Source organism: Leguminivora glycinivorella, chromosome 18, assembly GCF_023078275.1.
Source record: "Leguminivora glycinivorella isolate SPB_JAAS2020 chromosome 18, LegGlyc_1.1, whole genome shotgun sequence".
Taxonomy (NCBI): Eukaryota; Metazoa; Arthropoda; class Insecta; order Lepidoptera; family Tortricidae; genus Leguminivora; species Leguminivora glycinivorella.
This window is the reverse complement of record NC_062988.1, coordinates 331,398-347,441: the sequence shown is the minus strand read 5'-3', so window position 1 is coordinate 347,441 and position 16,044 is coordinate 331,398.

Sequence of the window (16,044 nt, the reverse complement as noted above, 5' to 3'; positions counted from 1 at the left end):
TTATCACTTTGCCCAACAGAGGATGGGCATTATGTATAATGCCCGGGCAAAATTCAGCTATTCGGTGTGCTATTATTACTTTTATTCACTTATGTTCAGAAGTAGAGAAATCTCAATTCTGGGAAGATTTTGATGACTTGATCAACCAGATACCATCGCCAGAAAGTAAATATATAGGCGGTGATCTAAACGGCCATGTAGGCGCTTCCGCTGACGCATACCCGGGAGTACATGGAAATCGAGGCTTTGGAACTATAAATAAACAGGGGGAAGAAATCTTGGAATTTGGGATGAGACATAACCTCGCCATTATTAACACCTTCTATAAAAAGAAACCTGAACACCTTATCACGTATAAAAGCTCAAGACACGGTACACAAATAGATTATATTTTGGCGGATAGAAACATGCTTCGGAACTTTAGAGATTGTAAAGTCATACCGGGAGAAGCGCTTACTTCACAGCATAGAATATTAGTTGCAAGTCTAAAACTACCCAGGCCTATTAAGACCACCGTTGATAAAACCCCAAAAATTAAATGGGGACTACTTTACAGCCCTAAAGGTGAAGAGCTTATTTCCACTCTCAGACAGTATATGGAGAATGATATCACCAGAGAATACAACAGCAATGCCGAATCTATGTGGTCAAATTTCTCACACACTTGCAAAATTCAGTCTTCTAAAATCCTAGGAGTCTCAAAGGGAATACTAACGAATAACAAGGACCCAAGGTGGTGGAATGATGACGTTAAAGGAGCTATAGCTGCCAAAAGAACTCTATTCAAACTATGGCAGACTACTCATCTAGAGGAGGACCGCATAGAGTACAAAAAGGCCAAACAAGAAGCGAAACGGAAAGTAGCCCAAAGTAGAGCCCAATCTCAGGAGTGTTTTTACAGTAGACTAGAAGAAGCCAAGAATGACTCAGAAGTTTTTAAAATTGCTAAACAGCGTCATAAGTCCACATTGGATATCAAAGTCAATAAATACATCCGCGATGAAAATGGTCTACTTTTGACAAATAATGAAAACATCAACCAAAGATGGCGTCAGTACTATGAAAGGCTACTTAACGAAGAATTCCCAAGTCAACCGCTGCCCTTAATAAAGCCCTCTGCGGGACCTATACTAGAAATAAGCATATCAGAAGTCAAACTTGCGGTCTCGAAAATGAAGAACCATAGAGCTGTAGGGCCAGATGAAATACCCGCTGATATATGGAAACAAACAGGCGCCATAGGACTGGAATGGCTTACAAAATTATTTAACGGAATCCTCAGGTCAAATAAGATCCCAGATATATGGAGAAAAAGTTCTATCATTCCATTTTTTAAGAACAAAGGCGACGTCAGCATCTGTGAGAATTACAGAGGTATAAAACTCACATGCCACACCCTCAAAATATGGGAAAAGATACTACACAACCGCTTTTTGTCCCACGTTGTTATCTCTGAAAATCAGTACGGCTTCACATCAGCCAAATCTACTATTGATGCTATACAAGCAGTACGAATCGTCATGGAAAAGCATCGGTCCAGCCGGGAAGACTTGCACCTCGTTTTCATAGACCTTGAGAAGGCGTTTGACCGGGTACCACGAAATCTGGTATGGCAAGCGATGAGAGCGCAAGGAATACAAGAAGGATATGTTGCTCTAGTCCAAGATATGTACTATAAATGTAACGCAAATGTGAGAAGTTTGGCCGGAGAAAGCAAGACCTTTGAAGTGAACGTAGGTGTGCATCAAGGCTCAGCGTTAAGCCCGCTACTTTTCAACTTAGTAATGGATTACCTCACCAAAGACATCCAAACTTCCCTGCCTTGGTGTATTTTATACGCGGACGACATCGTACTCATTGATAAAAGCGCACAACAACTGCAAACGACTCTAGAACAATGGAGAGAGGCCCTGGAAAGAAATGGACTTCGCATAAGCAGGAGCAAGACTGAGCATCTGGAATGCAGGTTTAGCAATGATACCACCATCTCAACCAACATCTACATCGAAGGGGATCAACTCCCAAAAGTATCCCAATTCAAATATCTCGGAGCGATGCTGACGGCCGATGGTACCATTGAATCTGATGTCACTCACAGAGTTAACGCTGGCTGGCAAAGATGGAGAGCCCTCTCCGGTGTTCTTTGCGATACAAGAATGCCAATCAAAGTGAAAGGCAAAGTATACAAAACAGCCGTAAGACCGGCAATGATGTACGGTGCGGAATGCTGGCCAATTAAAAAGGCACACGAGCAAAAATTGCATGTAGCCGAAATGAAGATGCTGAGGTGGGCGGCTGGAGTAACTAGACTTGATAGAGTGAGGAATGAATACATCAGAGGTAGTTACAAAGTCGCCCCCATCGCAGACAAAATCACCGAAAGTAGGCTTCGCTGGTATGGGCACGTGATGAGACGCCCTGAAGACCATGTAGTGCGGCAAGCCTTGGCATTACCGAACAGGGAAGCGAGCAGACAAGGAAGACCTAAAGCCACATGGTGGTCTACAGTGACCCGCGACTTGGAACGAACCCAACTTACTCCGAAGACAACTCAGGACAGACGGTCCTGGCGCTTAAGAACGAGGAGGGCCGACCCCAAATAATGGGATTAAGGCAAAGAGAAAGAAGAAGAAGGTGTGCTATTATTACTTTGCCCAACAGAGGATGGGCATTATGTATAATGCCCGGGAAAAATTCAGCTATTCGATCTGTTATTATCACTTTGCCCAACAGAGGATGGGCATTATGTATAATGCCCGGGCAAAATTCAGCTATTCGATGTGTTATTATTACTTTGCCCAATAGAGGATGGGCATTATGTATAATGCCCGGGCAATTTAATTATTTGAATAGTTATTATCAAACTGCCCACTCACAATGGGCATTATTCATAATGCCCGGGCATTATGTATAGTGCCCGATTTATCACTTGGTCCATAACATATATACTCTCTCTTGCATCTTCACTTTTATTCTTGATGGTCATTTGAGCTTTTGTAGTTTCAGCCGCTCTATTCACATTTATACATTTTCCTAAAGTGAAGTCCGTTACACTTAGTAATTCTTCTTTCAATTCGTTGTCGGTCAATCCAATGATACCTTTGGTCTCTAATCAGTCTATCCTTCAGCTTGTCAAAATTACTATTGTAGTGGGAATTTTTAGTCAATTTGGTTTTAAGGACAAAATAAAACAGCAACTTCTAGTTACTTGCCTATTGTAATATGCTTTCCATCATTTCAATGCCCTCGATAATTCTTTCAACAGTTTCATCATTGCCGTTGTACCAGGGAATCGGTAACCCTACCTACTTCCTTTAAGTCAAATTTCTCAGCTAAGTATTTCGATTCGTTTTTGGATTTCGCAAGTACTGTAATTACTGTAGCCTAGTATTTTATATACTTTGTCGATTTTATCGCATACTTAACATCAAATATCGGAAAGCTGTTCCTCTGTACTGCTGCTTGAGATAGACTCGATTAATCTTACATAAGACAAATACCTATAGTTCCTGGGCTTTTTTAATTTTATCGACCCCTATATTTTGCAAACGGCGGTCGGACCCTAACTTACGTAAATCATTTTGCGTAATTATAACTTCCTTCTCCTCTTGTTTTGAGTAGAATTTTCCCATCGTCCCAACGTAGTTTGAAATGTAGCACAACACGACGCGGATAGGTAAAGTTCACATATATGTCATAAATCGATCACCACGACTGTATGGTAAACACGTGTTGATAGCTCAAACTTTTTATTAATACTAATCTCGCTTACACATCCCTGTAGGCCTAGCACATGATGGCCGCGGGAGTATGTCGCCGCGAGATAGATGACACGTCTTTGTCTAATTGTATTAATGACATAAGGACAGGTAGTCTATCTCGCGGCGACATACTCTCGCGGCCATCATGTGCTAGGCCTGCTGTACTTCTTTAATATCTTCGTCAGTAATAAAGTACAATCGGATCTTGCTTGACTCTTTCAGAGTGTCGAAGAACGTGACTGCATCAGAAATATCAGTTCCCATAGCAACTTTTTTATCCGCAGTACGTTTTAGGAAGCCCCCAACTCCATCAGCTGCACCCTTACCATGTCCGGCTTCAAAAAAATTCCATGTGACGCGATTTAATTGATAATCTTCAAATATCTTTGTACAAATAAAGAAAAAATTGAGCTTTTGCCGGTATTGTGTGGCAGGTCCATCGGAAAAAAAATGGATAGTTTTAACATGTGGGTAGTTAGTTTTCACTTCTGTAATGACAGGATGAAGGTGGGCCCAAATAGATACAGGACTGTGCAAGTTGTTTCCCGATACGCTACAAAATGATATTGTAGTTGGCTTGACATCTCTTTCGGTTTTTAGATACAATACCCCAGTGTGCAACGTTACTTGTTTCCGAGATCCACCGAAATGATGTGACTGCACCTCTTCGTAATTTTTGCAGCTATAATTTTCGCTGAAGTCGATATGCATGACAACTTCGTCATTTCTTAAATCATCAATCGCGGATCGGTAGTTTCTGAATTGTGTTTTTATGTTGTAAATATGTCTCTTCAATGTTACTATTGTTTTTTTTAAATATTTCCAACGTTTCTGTGACAGTTTTTTCGACAACTTCTTTAACAGTTTTAGTTATTTTTACTCTTTTACCCGATTTGTCAACAATTTCAGATTTTCTTGTCCATTGAGGCCATTTCACAGTCTTAAGCTCATCCGAAATTTGATGAAGTACTTGTTTGTCGATACAGTTCTCGCATGTACCGGTCATGCATGCTTGGCTCTCTGTAGAACACACTGTGCTTTCAATAAAGTTGCTCATGTTAGACGTAAAAATAATCTTATGCCTGTAAAGTGCATTAATAAGATACTGCGCGTTAGCATGTGTTTTGCACAGACAAGTATCTCTGCCATCAACAGTCGGCGTCTTTACATAAAATGGTTTATGTTTTGCAAAATATGAGTATGAGCACTGCATTACGGGGTTTTCTTTTTTAGGGTTCCGTCCGTAGCCAACTAGGAACCCTTATAGTTTCGCCATGTCTGTCTGTCCGTCCGTCCGTCCGTCCGCGGATAATCTCAGTAACCGTTAGCACTAGAAAGCTGAAATTTGGTACCAATATGTATATCAATCACGCCAACAAAGTGCAAATATAAAAAACGGAAAAAAATGTTTTATTAGGGTAGGGGGGCCTACATGTAAAGTGGGGGCTGATATTTTTTTCATTCCACCCCCAACGTGTGATATATTGTTGGATAGGTGTTTAAAAATGAATAAGGGTTTACTAAGATCGTTTTTTGACAATATTTATATTTTCGGAAATAATCGCTCCTAAAGGAAAAAAGTGCGTCCCCCCCCCCTCTAACTTTTGAACCATATGTTTAAAAAATATGAAAAAAATCACAAAAGTAGAACTTTATAAAGACTTTCTAGGAAAATTGTTTTGAACTTGATAGGTTCAGTAGTTTTTGAGAAAAATACGGAAAACTACGGAACTCTACACTGAGCGTGACCCGACACGCTATTGGCCGGTTTTAAATGTACGATACAGGTTTCTCATTGAATCAAGCAAGTACCTCTTCTGCTTTTTATTATTTTTATAAGTTACAGTCTCCTTTTTCCCTGCTGTTGCTCTAGATATGTCGTCACGATCGAAAAAGCTTTGAATAGTTTGTCTTAAGATAGGTAGTTTTAGAGGATTCTGTCTCACTTTGATTTGTTCAATACCCAGGGAATCCCTAATAATACTAGTTTTCATGGAATTAACAATGCTCTGTTCACGAAATATTTGTTTTAGAGTTCGCTTCTCCTTGATATTCTTTATTTTTTGTAATGGACTTTGATGGCTTTGGTCAATATATTATATTTATCGTTTTCATCTTGTTTAGAAGTAGGCTTCTCTTCAGGATTAGACTTTGTTTTAGGATTAGACTTCTTTATTCCTTGGTATCTCTTCTTATACTTATTGCACTTTTTCTTAAGCTCTTCTAGTTCTTCTTGCAATTTCACGTTTCTTCGAAATAACGCAGATCGATCGCGTCTTACTTGTCTTCGGCCTCTGGATGTAGGAGAAACAGGAGTCCCTGACCGTGGCGTTGAAGATGGAGTTTCAAGACCTTCTAGTACAACACGAGTAGCTTGTTGACGTTCTCTACGCTTCTTATTTGCGATTTTCCATTTACGTTTAGCGGATCTGTGTTCTCTTTCTGTCATCTTGTTCACTAATTTCTTGTTAGCGTGATATCTTTCACGGTGTTTTTTTTTAGCCTCTGCATATTTTTCAGGATCCAGCTTTAATTTTTGTCGATAACGTCGTTGTTTTTCAGCGGGTGTTAGTGCCATTTTGTGAGACGAGTACCTTTAAGTATATAACAATTATAAACAAGTTGTCTGACGATACCCGTTTTCGTTGTGCTTGAAAATCATAAAAAATATCAGCTATTTCATATTCAATTGGTAAATGCTATTAGATATTAAGAGTTTTTTGTAATGGTACCCAAAGGAAATACGTACTGTTATAAGACTACACTTAGTTTTAATAAAAGCTTACAAAATAACTACCGCGTTACCAATGCAACAACTGCGTTACCTACCATTTGGTGGTAACGCAGTGTAGTGGTAACGCAATAGTAAATTTCAGACTATTTTAATAATTTACGACAGGCTATGACTAATTACTTCGGAATAATATGATTTTCAAGATACGAACACCGTAATAAGTGATTGAATATATACAAATCTAAATAAATTGTAATATTTACCGTTTTCCGACAGTAACTCAGCGGACTCCGAATAAACACACGCACGCCTTACCACACCTCTCGGCTAACTGGCTCGCTCACCGCGCTCCCCTCCGCTCTAGAGCCACGTGACACTTTTGAGTCACAATCCTACTAATCGCCCAATGAAAACAGACTCTTAAGATATTGCTTTTAAAGTATATTTTTCTATGGTAACACTGGGTAGGTAACATTTTACTCGGTGGAGGCGACAAGACTTTTGGAAATTGTAATAAAATATTGAAAATATATACTGAAATGGTTGTGGATTGCTTAGCTATAAATTTCAAGTTTTTTTGCGTTACCTTAACCCTTTAATTATTATGTTGTCTTGGAAGTTTTTTTAAATTAAATAACTTAACAAAAAAGAACACGACATTGGGACAGCCATATTTCGTATGAAAAACAACTGAGTTACCGATGAATACAACTGAGTTACCCCGAAAATGGGAATAATTATTACGATTTCTTTAAAACAAATTTTTGTAGGTATACTTCAATTAGTATAAAATAAAAACGTAAAGTTTACCCTTAAATTAAATAATTGTGTTTAGGAGAGAGTGGAGTTTATGGGAGACCAACTTTTAGGCATCGAAAAGTAGAATTACCCAGCAACGTACACTAGATTTGTACTTTTCAAGATTTTGCGTATATTTTGGAAACTATAAGAAGTTATAAGAAGTTTCGTGTCCGTAAAGTACAGAAGTCATTTGTTGGGCAATGCATTCATTTTTATAATAAGTTACCTGACACTGCTTTGAGATTACCCCTCCCAGCTCTTAAGAACTACTTAAAAAAATCATTGATGTTAAAGGCTTATTACAGAGTCGAGGACTATTTGACAGACAAACATGCATGGCCCGAACCAGAAACTACAAAAAACGAATAGCAATTAAAATAATTGTATTATGTATAGAGGACACAGTTCAGATAAGAAAGCACATCAAATATTTTATATTTTATGTTGTGTAGGTAAATTACATATTTAATGATATTGAGATTCATATTATCTTTTTCTTCTGTGACAATTTGATATTTTTTCTCTGAAGAAGAACGACGTATTATTATATAAGCAATAATATAATTTATTGAAATTAATTTCCATAGAGTACCTAGTCTGTTCATATTCTTTGATGAATACTTTTGCATGTTAAATTGTATCTTGTTATTTAATGCATGTTAGTTATAAGATGTAATGTTTTGAAAAGAAGTTGCCCGCCGAGTTTCTTGCCGGTCCCATAGTGGATACCCCCCTCCCAACTGAGGGGGGACTGAAATCTTCTCGAGGCTGAGGCGTAGGGTTAGAGCCGGCGTAGCTTTATTTGACGTTCATATGCGCATTGTAATATGCCTACTTGAAAAATAAATATTTCATTTTCATTTTCATTTTTTTTTTTATAAGAGATAGAGCAAATAGACTTCAGATTTTGGTTGTCGGTGGCACAATTTTTTTGTTTTCGTATATATACACCATTTTTTGGACCTATATGGGCAATATTATGGTCAGTGCAGTTCTAAACAGTCTTAAGCGCCTCCTTTTTAGTAGGAACTTAAGTCATTTTGGCAAATGATTAAAATTTTTAACAATTTCTGAACAGAAATGAATTTCTTTCTACCTGTCCATGGCGCTCACAAAATTTCAAAACATTTAGTACCTAAGTACTTGCAGCGGCAGTGAGTGAAAATCTCAATTTGAGTTTTTTTCTCTTAAGTCCGACTTACGCTTGACCGTAGATTTCTAATAGGTTTTCCTGTAATCTACAGGTAGAGGGCTATCTCGTGTATTTTTTTGAAAATTTTACGCTAAGTAGTTTCGGAGATAAGGGGGGGAATGGTAATTTTTCTTAAATAACTTCTAAATTACCAAAATAAAAACTATAAAAAAAATATATTTGAGATGCTTATAAAATGCTCTTTCATTTGATATGTAGCACAATATAGTTCTAATAACTTTGATTTTTAATTTTCAATTTTACCCCCCAAAAGTGCCCCTTATGATTAAATTTCGTTAAATTTCATTTAATTATATTGCATGTCCGTCTTTGGGCCACAGGTTTACATACGTGTGCCAAATTTCAAGTAAATCGGTCTAGTAGTTTCGGAGAAATCGGCTGTGACAGAGGGACAGACAGACACGCGAGTGATCCTATAAGGGTTCCGATTTCCTCTTTGAGGTACGGAACCCTAAAAAACAATAAGGTACCTACTTAACTTGACGGCTTTCTCAATCTCAGCATCTCTCTTTATTTTTTACTTCCTGACCAATCTCCATAGCTGAAGTTCCAGGCATTTCAGTATTTTATTTATTTTATTATGTAACTCAAAATTTTCTATATACAAAAATCTATCTGTTACCGCGGCCATTATCCGTAAGTAAGAGCGTACCAAATTCAGGTTGCTAGTCTTAGTTGGGGAGTTTATTGAAAAACCTTAAATTTTTTGACCAAAGCATGAAACTTGGCTCAGTTGTTTCTTATATCAAAATAAGCTGATTAAGATCGGGAGCCTTCGGGAGCCTCCCCCCTGGGGCCCGGGAGGGGGGGTCAAAGTACCGCTTCACCCGGCTTGGTTTGAAAAATTCTAACTTACCCCGTTTAGTTAATAGGTCATGTTTGGTATCGTTTTAAGGTAAATCAATAACGTAGAATTCGTTTTTAGTACTAAAATTATCACTTAATGGTAAATAAAATAAAAAAAAATAAAAAATTTGAAATTTTCATCCATGATTTACAAATTCAAGTCGTCATAAATGACAAACTGTTTGTTTTTTCTATAAATAAAAAATATGACATGATAGCCTATTTAATATAGATTATAAAAAATATAACTTTTATCCACCTTTACTAACGTTAAGTTCCACAAAAAAATTACTTTAAGACGCGCGGCGTCGGTACGCCGCGAGCGTAATTTTAAAATGCCTTTATTTTAGAAACTCTATTAGACCCCGTTTAGCTATTAGGTCATGTTTGATATCGTTTTCGAGTAAATAAATAACGTAGAATTCATTTTTGGTACTAAAATTATAATTTAATGGTAAGTAAAATTAAAAAAAATTAAAAAAATTGAAATTTTCATCCATGATTTACAAATTCAAGTCATCATAAATGACAAACTGTTTGCTTTTTCTATAAATAAAAAATATGATATGAAAGCCTATTTAATATAGATTATAAAAAATATAACTTTTATCCACCTTCACAAACGTTAACTTCCACAAAAAAATTACTTTAAGACGCGCGGCGTCGGGACGCCGCGAGCGTAATTTTAAAATACCTCTATTTTAAAAACTCTATTAGACCCGGTTTAGCTATTAGGTCATGTTTGATATAGTTTTCGAGTAAATTAATAACAAAGAATTTATTTTTGGTACTACAATTATAATTTAATGGTAAATAAATTAAAAAAAAAATTCATCTATAATTTGCAAATTCAAGTCAACAAAAATGTCAACTGTTTGCTCTTTCTTTAAATAAAAAATATGATGTAAAAGCCTATGCGTATGTCACCAAACACCGAGACAAGTTTGGTGGAAACTTCCTTCACGAACTGCTTGGTGTCTGATGACCATGGTCCAAATGTTTCAAATGCAATTGCCGCAAATATGTAGTTGTTTTTTAAAAATGCATATTAAATTTGCGCGTTTAAACTGGGCGTTTTGCAGCAGCAGTCCCTGGTTTCTGGGCCGAGCGTGTCACCTGCCTATCTAAGAGATATGCCCGGCTGTTGACATAATACCTAGGGTACAGGAAAGAATAAAGAAACACCAGTATTTTATACAAAACTCTTTATTATGTACACCCTAAATAAAACCTAACTCAGTAACTTGGTAGAGCAAGATTTGGTTCGTTAAACTGTTATTTACATCAAGTTCAGTTCGATCATAAAACCTAGGAAAAACACAGATCCTATGTGTAAACACCATCCATAGATCAAACTAATTTTAAGATAAACCTGATATATAGATTAAACCACCACCAACCAAATTGTTGTAAACAAAAATTATTACTCAGTAAATGTGTGACTCTAAATTCTATACCTAGAACTTGAAACTAAAACTGGAACTGGATCTGGCAAATGTTGCAATCATAAGATAGGCTTTCAAGTATTCATTTTATGGTTATTAACTTTTGAATAGAAAGGATTTAAATTAAGATTTTAACTGTAAAAAGAAACAAACCAAATAAAAAAAACCAAATTAACAAAACCAATAAAAACCAACACAATAGGTACCTGGCTGTCGCTGAAGTCCCCGAAGAAACACTCCGTTCCCGGCTCCGGATTCATTAGTGAAGTATGAACATTCTCCTCCCCTACAATAGAAATAGAATAATAAGAACCACGTTTATAAGCTAAAGAATTTCCCTACTCCTTTTAAGATTGAACTATGGTAACACTTACCGGAAAATACTTCAGCAGACAAGCATTAAAATTATTAGGCATCGGCACAACCATCGAAACGCCTACGCATATCAGCAACAGCTGCAGTGCCGGTGCCGGTAGTCTGAGGACCTATTGTTCCTGTCCTCGATGTTGGAACTGTGCATTTCCAAAACACCAAATTAAAACTTTTCCTTACTATTATGCATCTATAAACTTCCTCGAGATGCTTTCCATAACAATAAACATTATTATTATCTTATAAAATTAATTTCTGTACATATTTAGTCAGAAAACACCTTTTCTTCACGTCCAGAATTTTCCATCCCCCATTCATCCGTTCCTTCTCCATCCAAATTCAAACTCCCCACCACAGAGGCATGTAGCCAAAAAGTCCTGAATAAACTAGATGAACAAAACCTTTATGCTGAAACTATAAAAATAGACTGAAAGTATAGGAATGCAATTTTACCAATTTAACTAGAACATATCATTTATTTATAAGAAAAATAAAATCATAAAAACACATACCACGTCAGTGACACAGACACTCACTAGGTGTCGCTACGTGACAATACCCCCCTTCCAACAAGAAAGTTCACTGCCGTGAAACACCAATTATTAGTGAACTTGCCTGTCCTCAGGCACGATAAGCCTAACTACAACTTAGCCCATCTGATCCGAAACAAGAAATACTACGAATCATAACATATAAAACAAACGATAACTAAAGAAAATACTCTTTAAAAGAAACGATAACTTCCAACGAAGTACTTATACTTCGTTCAACAAATCTCGAAATCCTTCGATAATCAGATAATAACCTTGTATATTTTTTAAATATATACAAAAAAAACGACGAGTTCTACCGATTAACAAAGCGACGAGTTAAAACTACTGATTACAACGAACCCAAAACTTTAATGCTTGTAATCTGTCGGAGAACACAATAACTATGCCTGAAATTGTAATGTAGTATTAAATTTACATATACCTTGACAAAAATAACATCTGACCAATAATAAATTCATAAAATCAGTCAGACAACCTAGCTTCAACTGTCTCAAAACAACTTTATGATTACAAAATTCTGCCAAAACATACATACTCTCATACCAACTCTTACATACAATCATCATCCTTATAACCAGTAAAATACCGTTTAAAATATAATACTGAAACCACAATCACTTTTGTGTTTAAATATAAAGCTATTCAAACGCAACGAGAGAATTACAAAAATCGATTGCTGACAGTTCAAACCTTAAAATCTTTGACATGCCAAGAGCCTAGTGGATGACCATCCATCGTTTCTAGCTCATAAACCAAAGGTGATAAAACTTTGGTGATCTTACACTGCACATATTTTGGTGCTAATTTCGCCATTTTAAATTGCTGTGCATTACTTTGTGTATAATTTGCCTTCCAGACAATATCACCCACCTTAAAAGTAGCATGTCTACGACGCAAGTTGTAATTTGAAGCATTTTTTGCATGAGCATTTAATAAATGCTTCCTAACCTCCTCAAATACACCTTTCAGACACCCAAATTCCCCAGCATACTCCTCTCTTGGAATATCAAGAGAATAACTGCCTTGAGTATCCTTATAAAAGTTTCCATTGATGACAGGTTCTCTTGCGTGAACTAGGAAGAATGGAGAAAAACCAGTTGACTCATTCACCGCACTGTTTATAGCAAATTGTATTTCATGCAAGTGCTTATCCCAAGAACGATGGTTATCTTGAACATAAGAAGCAACTGCTATCATGATAGTTTTGTTATATCTTTCCACCAAGTTCACTTGCGGCGTGTATTTAGGAGTATAATGATGCTTTGGAACATTGTAACGTTCTAGCAGCTTCCGAAATTCAGATCCCGTAAATTGTGTTCCATTATCCACAATCACGGTTTCTGGTACCCCGTGCGCTAGAATGACATGATTCTCAAAGTTCTTTGCCACAATTGCACTAGTAGCACGTCTTAAAGGAAACAAGAGTGTAAACTTTGAGAAACAGCACGTTACTACCAGTAGAAACGTATACCCGGATTGAGATCTAGGCAAAGGTCCTACTAAATCAACCGAAACCACCTGAAAAGGTCTATTACAAACTTTAGGTTTTCCCATTAAACCTATAGTCCTTTTGGTAGAGTGCTTATAAGCAGAACAAATTTTACAATCCTTAATAAAATGTTGAATATCATCGAACATTCTTGGCCAATAAAAACGTAAACATATCCTCCTGTGAGTTTTAAATACACCTAGGTGTCCTGCTGTTGGCATTGAATGAAATTCCTCGATAATTTTCTGCCTATGCTCTTTACGAATCACTTCTTTCCAATCGAACTCTGAAGTTAAGCTATACTTGCTTTTACTATAACGGTACAGTTTTTGATCTCTAATTTGATAATTTGGAACATTTGAAGGATGTTCTAGGCAAGATTTAAATATCTTGTCATACCATGCATCTTCTACAGTTCCCAGTGGAGTTGTGTTTATAACATTGATAGGCATAAGTCTTGACAATGCATCGGGAACTACATTATCAGAACCCTTTCTATGCTCTAACTCGAAGTTGAACTGCGATAAACGACACCCCCAACGTGCTAATCTACCAGACGGATTTTCTAATTTTAAAAACTATTTTAAAGATGCGTGGTCTGTTATAACTTTAAATTTTCTTGAACCTAAATAAGCTTGAAACTTCTCTACTGCAAAAATTACCGCCAGTAGCTCTCTCTCAGTTGCACTGTAGTTCCTCTCAGCTTTGTTCAACGATCTACTGACATAAGCTATAGGATGATCTTTACCCTCAATCTCTTGAGATAGCATACCGCCAAGACCGTAAGCTGATGCATCACAGTGAACTGAAAATTGCTTATCAAAGTTCGGCACGGCCAATATCGGAGCTGAAACAAGTGCATCCTTCAAGGTGTTAAACGATTTTTCAGCCTCCTCCGACCAACAAAATTTAGGTTCATGCTTTTCCTTTTTTACTGTTAATTTATTCAAAGGAGCAGCAATAGTTGAAAAATTTCTAATAAACCGTCTGTACCACGAGCAAGTACCGAGAAAAACCTTGACATCATGAGCTGACGTTGGTGTGCGAAAGTTCAAAATGGATGCTACCTTGTCAGGATCAGTCCTTAACCCTTGTTCATCTACTATGTAGCCTAAATACTTTAAAGAATCCCGGAAAAATTTACATTTTTTGCTATTTATAGTTAAATTTGCTATCTTTAATTTATCAAGCACACGGTTCAAAAGCAATAAATGAGTGTTAAAATCTGAGGAACAAATTACTATATCGTCAATATAACAGAAAACCTTGCCATTCGGAATGTCTGAACAAAAATTTTGATGAAAAAGCATATCCATTAATCGCTGTTGCCTCGCCGTAGCCCCAGAAATTCCAAAAGGCATAACTTTAAATTTATAAGCACCTCTTCCAACAACATTAAATGTCGTCTTATCTTGCGAATCCTTATTCAAAGGTATTTGCCAAAAACTAGCCGATAAATCCAAAGATGATAAAAACTTTGCCTCCTTAAGACTATCCAAAATTTGTGGTATATAAGGAATAGCATAGGAATCAGCCTTAGTAACCGAATTTAACTTCCGACTATCCAAGCAAAATCTCCATTCACCACTTGATTTTTTAACTAGAATTACGGGATTATTCCAAGGACTCTCACTATGTGTTACCACATCCAGCTCAAGCATATATCCTATCCAATTCCTTAGATAATGCGTCCTTCTTTTCTGGTGAAAGAGGATACTGCTTAGCTTTAATTGGTAATGCATCGCCTGTGTCTATCACGTGTTCAATCAAAGATGTCCTACCCAAACCTTTTTTATCTGTGGAAATGTCTTCAAACCTGTCAATTACTGACAATGCTAATTCCCTCTCATACGGCATCAAGAATATTATATACCATGGATATTGCGTGCCGAACATTACGTTGAAGCCAGAAAATTTGACCTTGAATTACGTCACGCCGGTCTTGCATCTCTTTCTTTAGGGTGTCCATGATTAAGCATACATTAGGGATATCCCGCGGAATTTGACGTATTACGTTTATACGACTGATTAATTTTGTAACTTATTAAATTCAAATCCGATCAATCGTTTTATCACGAAAGTGAACATCCATCCTCACAAACTCAAAAAGTAAGGTACATTAGGGCAATTCAGAAAGTCGTCTAATTAGGAAAGTCGCATAGAAATCACCATTATTTCCGTCATATCAAGATTCCCCTTTCGGAATTATCTGAACATTTCTGTCATTCGGAATTACTCTAATGTACCTTACTAATTTGTCAACCGCCAATAAGGTCCATTTCTATACCACTCTGCAGTTACTTTGCCTTACGCCACAAAATACGGTACAGTTTTTACCAGTGGTAAACTACTGGGATTTTTTTTTTCAGAACCGTTCCAGAATAAGAGCGTGGTGAGTGTTGCAACACGAGGCTTAAAATATAACTTTTCTTTTACTGACACCTGTATTTATTAAAAAATGTTTCAGTCACTTTAAACTATCACAATAATATTTTGGTAGTAACTACTGGGAAAACTAATCCCAGTAGCTATCAACCCCCGGTGTGGTAATTAACAATGTGGGGAAAATCCCAGTAGTTAGGACAGGTATAAACTTGGTGGTAACTAGTGGGAATAGCCACAAAAATATAAGGGAAGTATTTGTCAATGGGGAAATAATGAAATACTAGGACGTTTTAAAACAGTATCTTTATTTTTAAGCGCCGCCCCAAATCTCAAGGAAGGTGGTTCTCAATTCGTACGTATTTCAATTCTCTTCGCATGTATATATATATATATGTATCTCAATTTAATGTTTATGCCACGATATCTCCGTCGTTACTGGACCGA